Raw genomic sequence first — 12,171 nt, forward strand, 5'->3', positions numbered from 1 at the left:
TAAGTACAAGAAATATTGAAGTATATATTCTATTGCTTAAGGCAGAGTAATAATAAAAAATGCAATAAAAATAAAAAGTAGAATATATTTAGACTAAAAATGACCTGTCAACCTCAACTCTAAACCAGAAATAAAGTCAGAAGCATTATTTCTAACACCAGGCATTAGATAAGCCAACCACAAGTTCTGAGACTTTTTAATAAAAAGCAAATATATTATTTAGTAGACTCCCTAAGTCTCATCAAAGATGTTCAGTACGCATGGACTTACAAGCGCTTGAGTATGCATGCACTGACAGGTAAGCACAGACAAATAATTAAAAAATAAGAAAAACAACTGAAATATTCTGTACATCTCAGAGAAAAAACTGATTTTATTTCCCTAAGTGTTTATTGATCATTTGAGAAGAATTGTGTTTGATCTTGACAACTGGAAAGGCAGTCTGAAGAAATTCTAAGCATCATTGGGCTCTAAGCATCTTGAGCATTGCTTCCTAAAACACAGATGTATGGACCAAGGTTCCTCTCTTCTGTTTTTTATCTCTCCACAGTTAAAACACTTGAGTTCACTTAGGCTTTCAGATGATTATGAGAAAGGATAAGTTACCTTGAAGTCTTTGGAGATGGCTCAGCTATGTACTGAGAGCTCTCTAATTCAGATTTTTCAGACAGCTTTGCAAAGCTAAGTGAGGTGAATCCAGGTGAAGGTCTATACAACCATACAACATGTCCCACCATTCCAACAACAGAAAGGAGCATTCCAATTACAAAACAACATCTTCAGAAATGATATAAGCAACAATATGTACTTTAACTACTATTCAGGTTTTTCTCCATTTCTCCCTTTCAGCTTGATCCCCTGTCTCTGTAACCTCTGCTACACTTTTTGGAATGTAGATGTCACCTTCATCTCTGTCTGTAAGCACACATTAAAAGCACTCCATAAGCAATAAATCCTCGTTGCCAATATTAGAGAGCTTATTTTCTATCTTCTTTGAAAGACTCCAGATGACAGAGTTTAACTTGCAGATTTAAATTTCTGCCCCTTTTTCTGCAATACTGGCCCATTGATTCTAGTATGTCTTCATTGGGTTAAATGAGGTTAGAATTTATTATATAGTGTTAATTTAAGGATGTATCACAGGAGAACTTTCTCTTTCACTGCTTTGAAAGTTGCCTTCATTAAAGAGCCCTATTTTAGGTTCCCCGTCACTTTAACTTCAAAACTCTAATTAATATAGGACATATTTTTAAACTGGAAGTCAAAGGATACTGCATCTCCAGAGTTTAAAGAACAGTCTTTGCAGAAACTTGTAATTGTTGGTCATTATGGAATTATTTTCCTAGTAAATTTCAGCTCAAAAGTGGTTTCCCATAGTGCTTACAAACACCTTTTACATTTAAATCCTGAAAATTCATGTGCAGATTGCTTTTGAAGAAAACAGGCTTTAATCGGTAGTTTTAGCCCTAATCCACCACCTGGTGCTTGAAAGAGTATTATGGGTCTAATCCTACTCTTACTAATTCAATGAATAAGATCTGACAGTACACACAACGACATGTACATTGCCTCTATATTGGCTTCAGATAGGAAAATACCCCTCCCTTTCTTCTTAAGCTGTTCTTGCCTTCCTCAAATACTGCAGATAGAATCTGGACTTAAAGTTTTAGGGTATTTTTTACAGAAGAATGATAAAAAAAGATTGCGTTAGACTCCACAACTGCTACCCAGAGACCTTGAGAGACTAGGATACCAAAAATAGCATCCGTGACTGTGTAACAGCAGGATTTTTACTCCAACAAAGCAAAACTGATTGTCTGTAAAAGGAAGACAGAAATATTTTAATGAAGTCACCATTGCAAAGTGATGGGTTGTTTTTTTGCTTTTTTTTTAATAGTGCCATACGTCCTTTAACAAGAACTACTCTGTAGCCCTAATGCATTTCCCGCATAACAGCTCAGATAAGTAAAAAGGGCTAGATACAATGCAGTAGATGACCTCCAGAAATTCAACCCTCTTATGAGAATAGAATAAAATAATTATCTGTGGTGGTTTCACCCTGATGGGCAGTTAATCTCCACCACAACATCTCTCTCACTCCCCCTCCTCAAATGAAGAGGAGGAGAATATTCAATGAGAAAGGGTTAAAGGATTGTGATAAGGACAGGGAGTTCCCTCACCAATTACTGTTATGGACAAAATGGACTCAGTCTAGAGAGATTAATATAATTTATTGCCTGTTACCAACAGACTAGACCAGTAAGAAACTAAAAGCAAACTACAAACACCTTCCCCCCCATCCACGCTCTTCTGCCACCACCCCCCAAGTGGAACAGGGGAACAGGGAATGGGTGCTGCGGTCAGTCCCTGAAACTTTGTCTCCACCACTCCTTCACGGTCACTCTCTGCCCCTGCTCCACGTGGGGTCCCTCCCACGGGATGCCGTCCTTCCTGAACTGATCCTGTGGGGGCTGCCCACAGGCAGCAGCTCTTCAAAAACTGCTCCCACACGGCTCTATACCACAGGGTCCATCCCCCAGGAGCAAACTGCTCCAGCATGGGTCCCCCATGGGCGGCAGCTCCCCCCAGACCCTCTGCTCCTGCGTGGGCTCCTCTCCACGGGCTGCAGCTCCGGCCCGGGGCCTGCTCCTGCGGGGGCTCTCCATGGGCCGCAGCCTCCTCCAGGCCACAGCCACCTGCTCCACTGGGGGCTCCTCCACCCATGGGGGGGCTGCAGCGTGGAGATATGCTCCATGTGGGACCCATGGGCTGCAGGGGGACAGCCTGCTCCACCAGGGGCCTCTCCACAGGCCACAGGGGAACTGCTGCTGCGTGCCTGGAACACCTCCTGCCCTCCTACTGCACTGAGCTTGGGGGCTGCAGGGCTGGTTCTCACTCCTCACTCTCCCAGCTGCTGTGGTGCATCAGTTTTTCCCCTTACTGAAATCTGCTGTCATAGAGACACAAACAACATTGTTTATTTTTTTGGCTCAGGCCAGTGGTGGGTCTCTTTTGGAGCCTGCTAGAGGTGGCTCTTACCTAACATGGGAAAGCTCCTGGGTTCTTCTCACAGTGCCCACCCCCAAAGTCCCCCTGCTACAAAGGCCTTGCCAAGTAAACCCAGTAAAGTATCAAAGAAATTGCATCTGACATGTCCAAATGATTGTTGGAAAGAACAACAGTGTTTATCATACCTCTTGTTTTATATCACATTCTGATTTATTTTTCAAGGAATATATTACACAATTTTTTAACTTCTGACTTTTTTGGGTTTTGTTTATTTGTTTATTTGTTCTGTTTTTTAAGGATTACGTAAATTTGTTCAGTCCCTTAGCTACAAGCTAAAACGCGTCAATTACTTGGACTGTCATGCAATTCTGTTTGTCTTTAGTGTTTCTCCAGCACTATTTAGGTCAGTCCTCTTACTGCGTTGAATATTTGTACTAGCAAGAATTTGATACCACTGTTTCATTCTCACACATTGACTGATTGCTTGCTTATTTTAATAGTTGTATAATATTTATGTATATAATGTATATATACAACTATATACATGTATGTATCTTATTGTACAGTTATTATGTTAGAAGGACAGGGGGTGCAGATGAGCTGAGTCACTAAGACCACTGTCTTCCAGTCACCAACAACCACACCCTAAAATGTGGTCCATATTTCCACTGAAGGTCATCCTCTCCTCAGAGTAGAAGCAGTGTCCCTCTTCCTGTGGGATAGCTGCAGCACTGAGTAGCAAACATAAACAGCTGCTAGGTTGCATGTCACTTCATCCTACCTTCTGGGTTGATGGGATGAAGTACAGTCCTGCTGTACTTCAGCACAGCACAGAGCTTCAGTTTGTAAATGTCTTGAAAAGGTGACAAACACATCTATTAGGTTCTCTTACCTAGCATTTATAGAACTGAATCAGCAAATGGGAGGGCTGCACATGTGGCTGTCCGCTTAGATATGTTTATAATAATTCCTAAGCAATCATTTCCATGGACACTTCTTTCTTCTCTTTCTGCCTTCTGTTCTTCTCTCTGTGAGATTATCCTCATGTTGGTGACACCAAGATTTATATGAAAGCAAGATCCCAAAGGCTTTAGGCCATGATCCTATAAAGTTGAGGTTGAATGACTAGACAGTAGTTCTTATGAAAAAGATGATCAAAGATTACCAGACAGATGGAATGTTTTTAGTCTGGAGAGTGGAGACAAAAAGCAAAGTGGAGTAATATAAAAACAGAATGAAAAAGTATTGCTCAGCTGTGTTTTGATTATTGGCACAGACAGGAATTGCTGCTTTATTTCCAAAGAAGTATCTATTTATTTCATCTTTTATTTTCTCTCTTGTGAGAGTTGACCTTCTGTGATTCTTTTTATCCATTCATCCCTACTCCTCCTGAACAGGTACAGCCCAGTGATATACCTGCATGACTACTTATTAAAGACATAATGTTGGTAATACAAAGCAGGGATCTTCTAGCTCCTAAGGCAAATGCATTTATTAGTTTATACTGATGAGCACATTAAAGAAAGGGAGGCCTGGAGAGAGGACTTTAATTGTGATTACCTGACTTAGAGTCTCGTAATAGCAAAATTTTGTGTGAATAGAAAAGAAAACTCTCCTAATATTTACAACCAAATTTGACCTACTTTGAAGGCAATGAAAAATGGTTTATTGGCTTCTCAGACGTCTAACACCCAGAACTGATCTATGCCCTCCAGCACAGCAAATCTGAGATCTCACAGTCTAAGTTTACCAGCAGGGTGAGAGATGATCCAAAATGCCATAGAATTAAAGACAGCAAGAAAGATGGGAGTCACAGTAATAAGACCATATGACTGAGCAGTATCAAATGTTTGAAATGGTTTTACCATTTCTGTGGAAATTATTGTTATTTCCATTTTTGTAGTGCTAGAAGGATTCCTAAATATGGATATGAAAAAGAAGATAAAAAAGCTTTGGCCCACTGCAGTGCATTTTGACTGTGGCAGTGGGGTAAACTCTGTGCCCCCTACATCCTCCCCTTTTTTACCAAGCAATTTCCTGCTTTAAGAAAAGTGACAGCTGTGGGGAAAAGCAATGCACTAAAAAGAGAGACTCAGCAGAGGTCCAAGGAAAACCTTCGGTGTAGTAGTGGATGGAGTTAAGCGGGGTTCAAGGAACCAGTGCCAGTGTGAGAGGAGAGTATGTTCTGAAAAGGGATAGGAGAAAATGCTGTGGTCTCTTGTAGAAGATAAATCAATATGAATTATACAAATTACCTTATGAAGTAATGTGCCTTATCATCACAAGAAACAACATTAACACTGGCAATGGGGTTCTCCTCCACAATCAGCTATAGGTTACAAGCCATAGCACAAAAATCAGACACTCAAAGCTGAGAGTGAATGCTCATAAAAAAAAGCTTACTGAAGTAAGTGAAATTGTTGTTGAAAGTGGAGAGAGGCCAGAATCTGGTCCTCAACAGAAGTTATACTTCACTTTAAAATATTCTTGAAAAATTTTGAACAGCACTGTTTTTCAGACTATGATGACCCAGCATGTTAAATCTCCATGCTAAAAGCCAGTTTTAAGAGTCTTTGCAATCTAATGAGATTGCAACAATCTTTTCCCGAAGGAGAACAGAAGTCACTTCTGGAGGTATATATAGGTAGCATGGTACAACATCCACAGCATTGACACTCAGCCATACATGTCACTCCTCTGACTCTCAAACCACATAACAGCTCAAGGCCAGTGGGTCATTTATTCATCCATTCCCTAGACATATAACTCTGTACAGATTTGAAAATCAGGGTGCAATTACCAATCCAGTATATGGAACAGCAAAGCTCTGAGGTGTATCATCATTTTGCACCAGGACTGTAGCACAGACTCTCTTCTTCCAGATGCCAGCTCCATTTCCAAAGCTGTGCAGTTATAATATGTTCGCAAACAAGAAAGTACCCATAATAAGAAAGTCAAGGAGAAAAGGAAGGAAATTGGTGTTCAACACGCTGCAAACAAACATAACAGCAGAAAAGGACAGAAGAGTTGCTATATAAAGGTCTCTAAAAAGAGATTTATACTCAGTGAGAAGCAAAACTAATTTAAAATGCATAAAAAGGAGAGGGTTTGGCAGTCCTCATTAAATTGTGCCTGTTGTTATAGAGATAAAAGAAACACAGTTTGAACCAAAAGGTTGAGAAGAAATTTAAAATCCGAGGACAAAATTTCAGTGAATGGCATAGTTAAAATTAAGCACAAGGGCTGTCAGATATTGCTGAGAGCTCCTGACTGATTTTGACAAACCAAAAAAAAATGAACACAATGAATATAGTTATACTTGAAGTGGAGACAGGTAGAAATTGATAGGTTACTCTTTTATGATGGGGCCTTGAGGTCAAGTGAGTAACTGGCTCAGGAAATATATTTCAGCTATGGTCAGAGAGATGGTCAGGAGTAGCTTTACTTGCTTATTTTTGTTTACATCAAGGGGTCCAAAAACGCAGCCTGCAAGACCAAGATAAATGATCTGCAGTATATTGCTTTTATAGCATTTTCAATTAAAAATGGATTTCCAAAGGTTCACAGAAATCAGAGAAAGCTTGTGTGTGGTTCAAAATGTTCAGATATCACTGGGGAATTCATTGCTCAGTGGATAAGCAGAAGGAGTCTTTCTTTGCAGCACAGAGATCATTACTGGAAAGATAACTTTTACAGTGCTTCTGATGTCTGATATACCACAGCATTTGTCTGAGCATGACACACAGCCTTTCGAAGGGGAAAGAATTACAGTAGAGGCACAATATTAACGATTCTGAAAGTCTCGTGTCACAACCCGGAGTACTGTGGTATCTAATTATTAGGCATAATGATTTGCACAAGTGCTGTGCCAAATAATGATGAGAGAATTAGACACCTAAAAATTGAGTCTGCCCTCTGGGCAAGGTCAGTGTAGCCAGTTGGTGGGAAAAAAGCCAAAGTAGTACTGTGGAACTGAATTTTTATTCCCTTGCAGAATTTAAATCCATGTTGCAAGGAGGGCTACATTGACCGTGAATACACCCTGAACCATCATCTTAAGTGAAACACGTTTGTCTTTCAAAACCTGAAGAAGGGAGAGGATAGGGTAAGACTTTTCTTTGAAAACCCACAGAAAGAGGTGAAGGTGCTACCTCTAAATTTAAGCCTTGATTTTTATTGCAAACCGCATTGGAGAGCTGGGATCAAAAAGCTTTTCTGCATGAAGGGTTTGACCATCCACGAATGCTCCAGTCTCCAAAAGCTTTACTCGTTGTTGGCGGGTAAAGTATTTTCTCTGTGTCGTTATTTGAAAATAAAAGTCCATTGGTTAAAAACTATACAGAACTTGCAGCTGTAGTTTGATTGCACATTTAAAACAGCACTGAACTTGAGACTTGGCTTTCTGAATATTTTGGTATTTTGTGAAATACATGCTGCATGGGAAATGATTGGGAAAAATCCCTCTCCAACATGATTTCTGGAGCACGTGTGTGGAGCACCTGCACTCATCTCTCCAGTCAGAGAAGTCTCACACAATTTTCCCAAGAACTAGGTTATACTACTGAGTAGTTATCAAACTCTCCATAAAAATTCTGATTTGTTTAATGAACACTGAAACCTTACAAATTAAAGTGTAAAAACACTATGGAAAGGAAGTGTGATAGTCCAGAAGCTCAATTTCTGAGGGATCCACAAGAAAATTCAAGGGTTATCAGTTATCTCTAGAAAGGGTGATTTTGAAAGGGCTTTGGCATGATGTTTTTAAACATTATAAACAACAGAGAGGAAGACATTCTGTCATACACATAGAAAATTTATTTGTTACTTATGAAAAGAATAGTAGAGGTCAGTATCATGAAGTATTATGCCTGAATAACCAAGAGGATTGGTAGCAAGATACAGAACCTTTCAGTTATGGGACATGAATTGAAATGATAATGGGGTTAGTAGTGACAGAGAGTCATTGTCATGTCATTGCAGCTTCCTAATGTTTAGAGTCATCGGTGGCTTGGTGGCTTGCATCCAATTACTAGGACATAAGAGGTCACATTACAAAATACATTATCAGAATTGGCAGAGGAGATAAACTCATTTCTACCCTTTGTACCATGCTGCTACTTTTCCATATACAAAGTTATCCTTTAAAAGTCATGTCAAGACTCAAAACCAGTAGTGAAGCATTCATTGACAAAGTTGACACCTGCACAATCTGATGGAGGACTAACTATTGATTCAAAATGTCTCATGTGTCTCAAATGTCTCAAAATGCAAATTTTCCTATTTAAACTATGTAATGCCAGGCTTTTACAGCTTGCCAAGTTAGTGCCTGGCAGGTGGGAGGGTGAGGGTTAAGCTGTTCACATAGTAAGTAGCTCACACAGGCTTTTGGTTTCTTTGCAAGAAAAGAGATATAACTATGCTCAGCTGAAACAAATTACTCTGCCAGGAAAATTTAAGAGGATTGAATGCTATAGCATTCCCTCCTTTTTTCAAGGTAGGGAAAGGAAGGAAAGGGATGGGATGGGATGGGACGGGACGGGACGGGACGGGACTTAGCACTGATAGAAAGCTGAGTTGTTAAGAGCCTTGAGTGAACTCAGGGAGCTTTTGCTTTTATTTTCCTAGACTTAAAGTACGTCAGTTGTTTCATTTTTCGTGGACTTATCTGAGCAAGCTTGAAAATCCCTGAAAATTGAAGAATGAAAAGACGATTAGACCAACAGAAAAAAAAAAAAAAAAAAAAAAAAAAAAAAGCAAATGTGCTGTTACATCCAGAAACTTTCACTGATGTGTTTCCTGAAATATATTTTAAATAGTAAGGCATGAACAGTACAGGCTGGGGGTTTACCTGCTAGAGAAGAGCTCTGTAGAGAGAGACTTGGAGTCCAGGTGGACAGCAGGCTGACCATGAGCCAGCAATGTGCCCTTGTGGCCAAGAAGGCCAATGGTATCCTGGGGTCCATTAGGAAGAGTTTTGCCAGCAGGTCAAGGGCACCTTGACCCTGATCATCCCCTTCTACTCAGCCCTGGTGAGGGTTGCTAAGATGATTAGAGGACAGGAGCACTTGTTGTATGAGGACAGCCTGAGAGTACTGGGCTTATTTGGTCTGGAAAAGAGAAGACTGACAGGAGACCTAATCAATGTGTATAAATATCTGAGGGGAGGCTGTCAAGAGGATGAAGCCAGTCTCTTTTCAGTTGTGCACAGCAACAAGATGAGAGGCAACATGCACAAACTGAAGCACAGGAGATTCTGGCTGAATATGAGAGAGCACTTCTTTGCTTTGAGGGTGGCAGAGTACTGGCAGAGGTTGTCCAGAGAGTTTGTGGAATCTCGTTCTCTGGAGATATTCAAAACCCACCTGGATGCCTTCCTGTGCAACGTGTTTTAGGTGACCCTGCTCAGCAGGGGGGTTGGACTAGATGATCTTCAGAGGTCTCTTCCAATCTCATCCATTCCGTGATTCTGTGATTATGAAATTGTCACAAAAATGATGAGAGCTGAATTTCAGAGGAGAAATAACAGTAGAGGTTCTCAGAATAAAATTACTCTCCTGACTGAAAGGGACACTAAAATCTTGGACTGTGATAAATCTTCTAGTGCACAAAAGCTGTAAAAAGACATTATTACTACCTTAAAGGGAAAGTTCTCAGTCTTGTCCAAGTATTGTACGTATGTGTGTGTGTGCATAAAACTATACTAGAGTAGTTTTCAGTCTAGATTTAACAAATTTAGTGTTAGCATTAGAGAAAAATTAACTGAAATATTCAATATTTGCCAGGAATCCCTAGAGACTTAGTTCAGTAGCAGTATAATCCTGGCACGAGCTAGTTTGTGCTTTTCATTTTTGCCTGAAGGATTGTAAAAAATAATAGTGATCCATTGGTGGTTGTGCTAGCCAGTGCTGAGCATGACACAATAGACTGTTTTCAAATGATGAAAATCTGAGGTAAAACAAGCAACAAGAAGGAAGGGGAAATTGATTTTTTTGTTGTTGTTGTTTTGAAAGACAAGAAAATAATTCTGTTTATCATCTCAAGAACACTTAAAAATATTTTTGCCTTCATTATTTTTAATGTATTAAACTCCAACTTTATCTAGTAGGATTAAATATGTGGAAGTTAAGCCAGGATGTTTTTATGTTACAAGGCATGCGAAAAGGTGACAACAAGCCTGTAATGCAGACTGGATACTTCTAGTACTTTGCTGAAAAACGCGTCACAAGGAGTAACAGATTTAGTGGGAATCATCTCTAGATCTTGGTCTGCTCATTAGAGCACTGAACAGCAGGGCTTAGCCTGAACTGAACAGTTGCTTCACTCAGTTTCACTTGAGCATGGAAGCAGCTGGATTTGATTGCTAAGTGAAATCAGCTTACTGATCTCTGTACTGTGCCCAGTAGCTGTCACAAAAAAAAAGAGGCATGGCTGTCCTTGCAGACTTCCACAGTGCATTTCTAGTGTTAATGTGATTTATACTTGGCACAGTCTGACCTGATGGCTAATATATACTCAAGAGAAATTTAGGAATGGATTGGCAGATCAATGCCTTGTTTTGACTTTGCTGCTATTTAACATAAGTATTGCATCTGAAAGAAAATCTGTAGGAGAATTTAATTACATAACATTTTCAGCAGTATTTCTGGGACGAAACAAGAATACTGGACCCAGACTGCACCTAATCACAACACTAATAGGAAAATTCTCACTCACCTCTGCTGAAGCAAGACAGCATATGAAAACATACCCTCAGGATTCAGAAACATTCCATTTGAATAGGAACCTAAGTCCATATTTCATGACACAATTCTGATTTTATTCACTATGCTGAAAAATTTACTAAACTGAAGAATAATACGTTTTTGCTTGTTTGTTTGTTTGTTTGTTTTTGTCGTCTGAAGTTTCTCAGGGAACAGTAAGCATCCATGAACCAAGGCTAGGTGGAAGATGTTTAGCAGCTGCCTTTGAAATCATTTCCCAGATAGGATGTGTCAAGCCATAGACTGTCCTGCTGGGAATTAATGGAGCCTGGAACTGGACTCTTTACAGACAAGTTGGTGTAGTCAGTAAAGTCCATGTTGCTCTGGTTTACTGTAGTATGGGTTCTTTATTCAGTCTTTACTAGGTGCTATGGCCAAATCATCACTTGAAGGCATTGCCCATCATTCATCCCTTATCTTTAATGTAAAGAGTGGCTAGAGACGGTGGTACTTTTGAAGACGGAGATTTTTATATTCTGATATTGTTCATGTTAATGGCTTAAGTAGGAACTGCAGGAAACTACTCCATTGTATTTGTACCATTTTACTTCAAATGCTGTATGTCTGAGTCTGGTGTGTGTTCATCCTGATTTCTATTCCTCTATGACATACAAAATACTGCCTCTTTGTATTCTTTTGTAGTTCTCTTCTCCCAATAAAGTATTTTCAGAAAGAATACAAAAAAAAAATTGTATTCAGAGGACAAAGATTTATTTCTGTTAACCTAAGTATTGGTACAAATCTAGGAGTGCATTTTCTTTCTCTGGGTAGCATGGGTGCTGCGTAAGCTATACCGTTTCAATGATCATTTGGTAAAGATTTTGTCACAACAGTCATCAAAACTCCCATGCTGTGCCAGAAGTCTAACAACGCTGTTTTCTCTGTCAGTGATAGAGATCTAGGATGTAAGACAAATATTACCAGCCCCACCAATAATAAGATTTGGACAGAGAAATAACAAGGATGAGAAATCACATATTAATGTTGTGAATAATAATGTCTTATTGTCCAAGACATCAGAAAAATAAGCTATTCTGAACTTGTTCATACTTCTTTGAATACTGTGTGGAGTTTTGGTCCTCTTTTCTCATAAATTATACAGAAGAATTGGAGAAGAAAAGGGCGAGAAGGTATGATCCAATACAGGAACTAGATTCTGTATGGGCAGAGTAGGACTTGTAGTCTGGAAAAGAGATAAGGAAAATAGTAAGAAACCACAAGTATCAGGAACAGGGTGGCTGGAGATCGCACACCAGATGCTTTTTCAAATACAAGGATCTTGTTGGGAGCTTCATATGGAGCAAGGAACCGCATTCAGAAGCATCTAAAGACCGCGCATAGCAGACCGAGGAACTGCCAATGTTGCGAATGCTAAAAATGTGTATGGATTAAATGGAACAAA

The 12,171-nt window shown here is 39.6% G+C and overlaps 1 protein-coding gene across 1 annotated transcript in view; it reads left to right on the top strand.

The window, feature by feature from the left end:
* Positions 1 to 12,171, top strand: part of KCND2 (potassium voltage-gated channel subfamily D member 2) — a gene marked incomplete at both ends in the record, with an annotated part of 290,524 nt that overhangs the window by 253,015 nt on the left and 25,338 nt on the right. The window lies entirely within an intron of this gene.

This window comes from Netta rufina, assembly GCF_964035555.1.
Source record: "Netta rufina genome assembly, chromosome: 1".
NCBI lineage: Eukaryota > Metazoa > Chordata > Aves > Anseriformes > Anatidae > Netta > Netta rufina.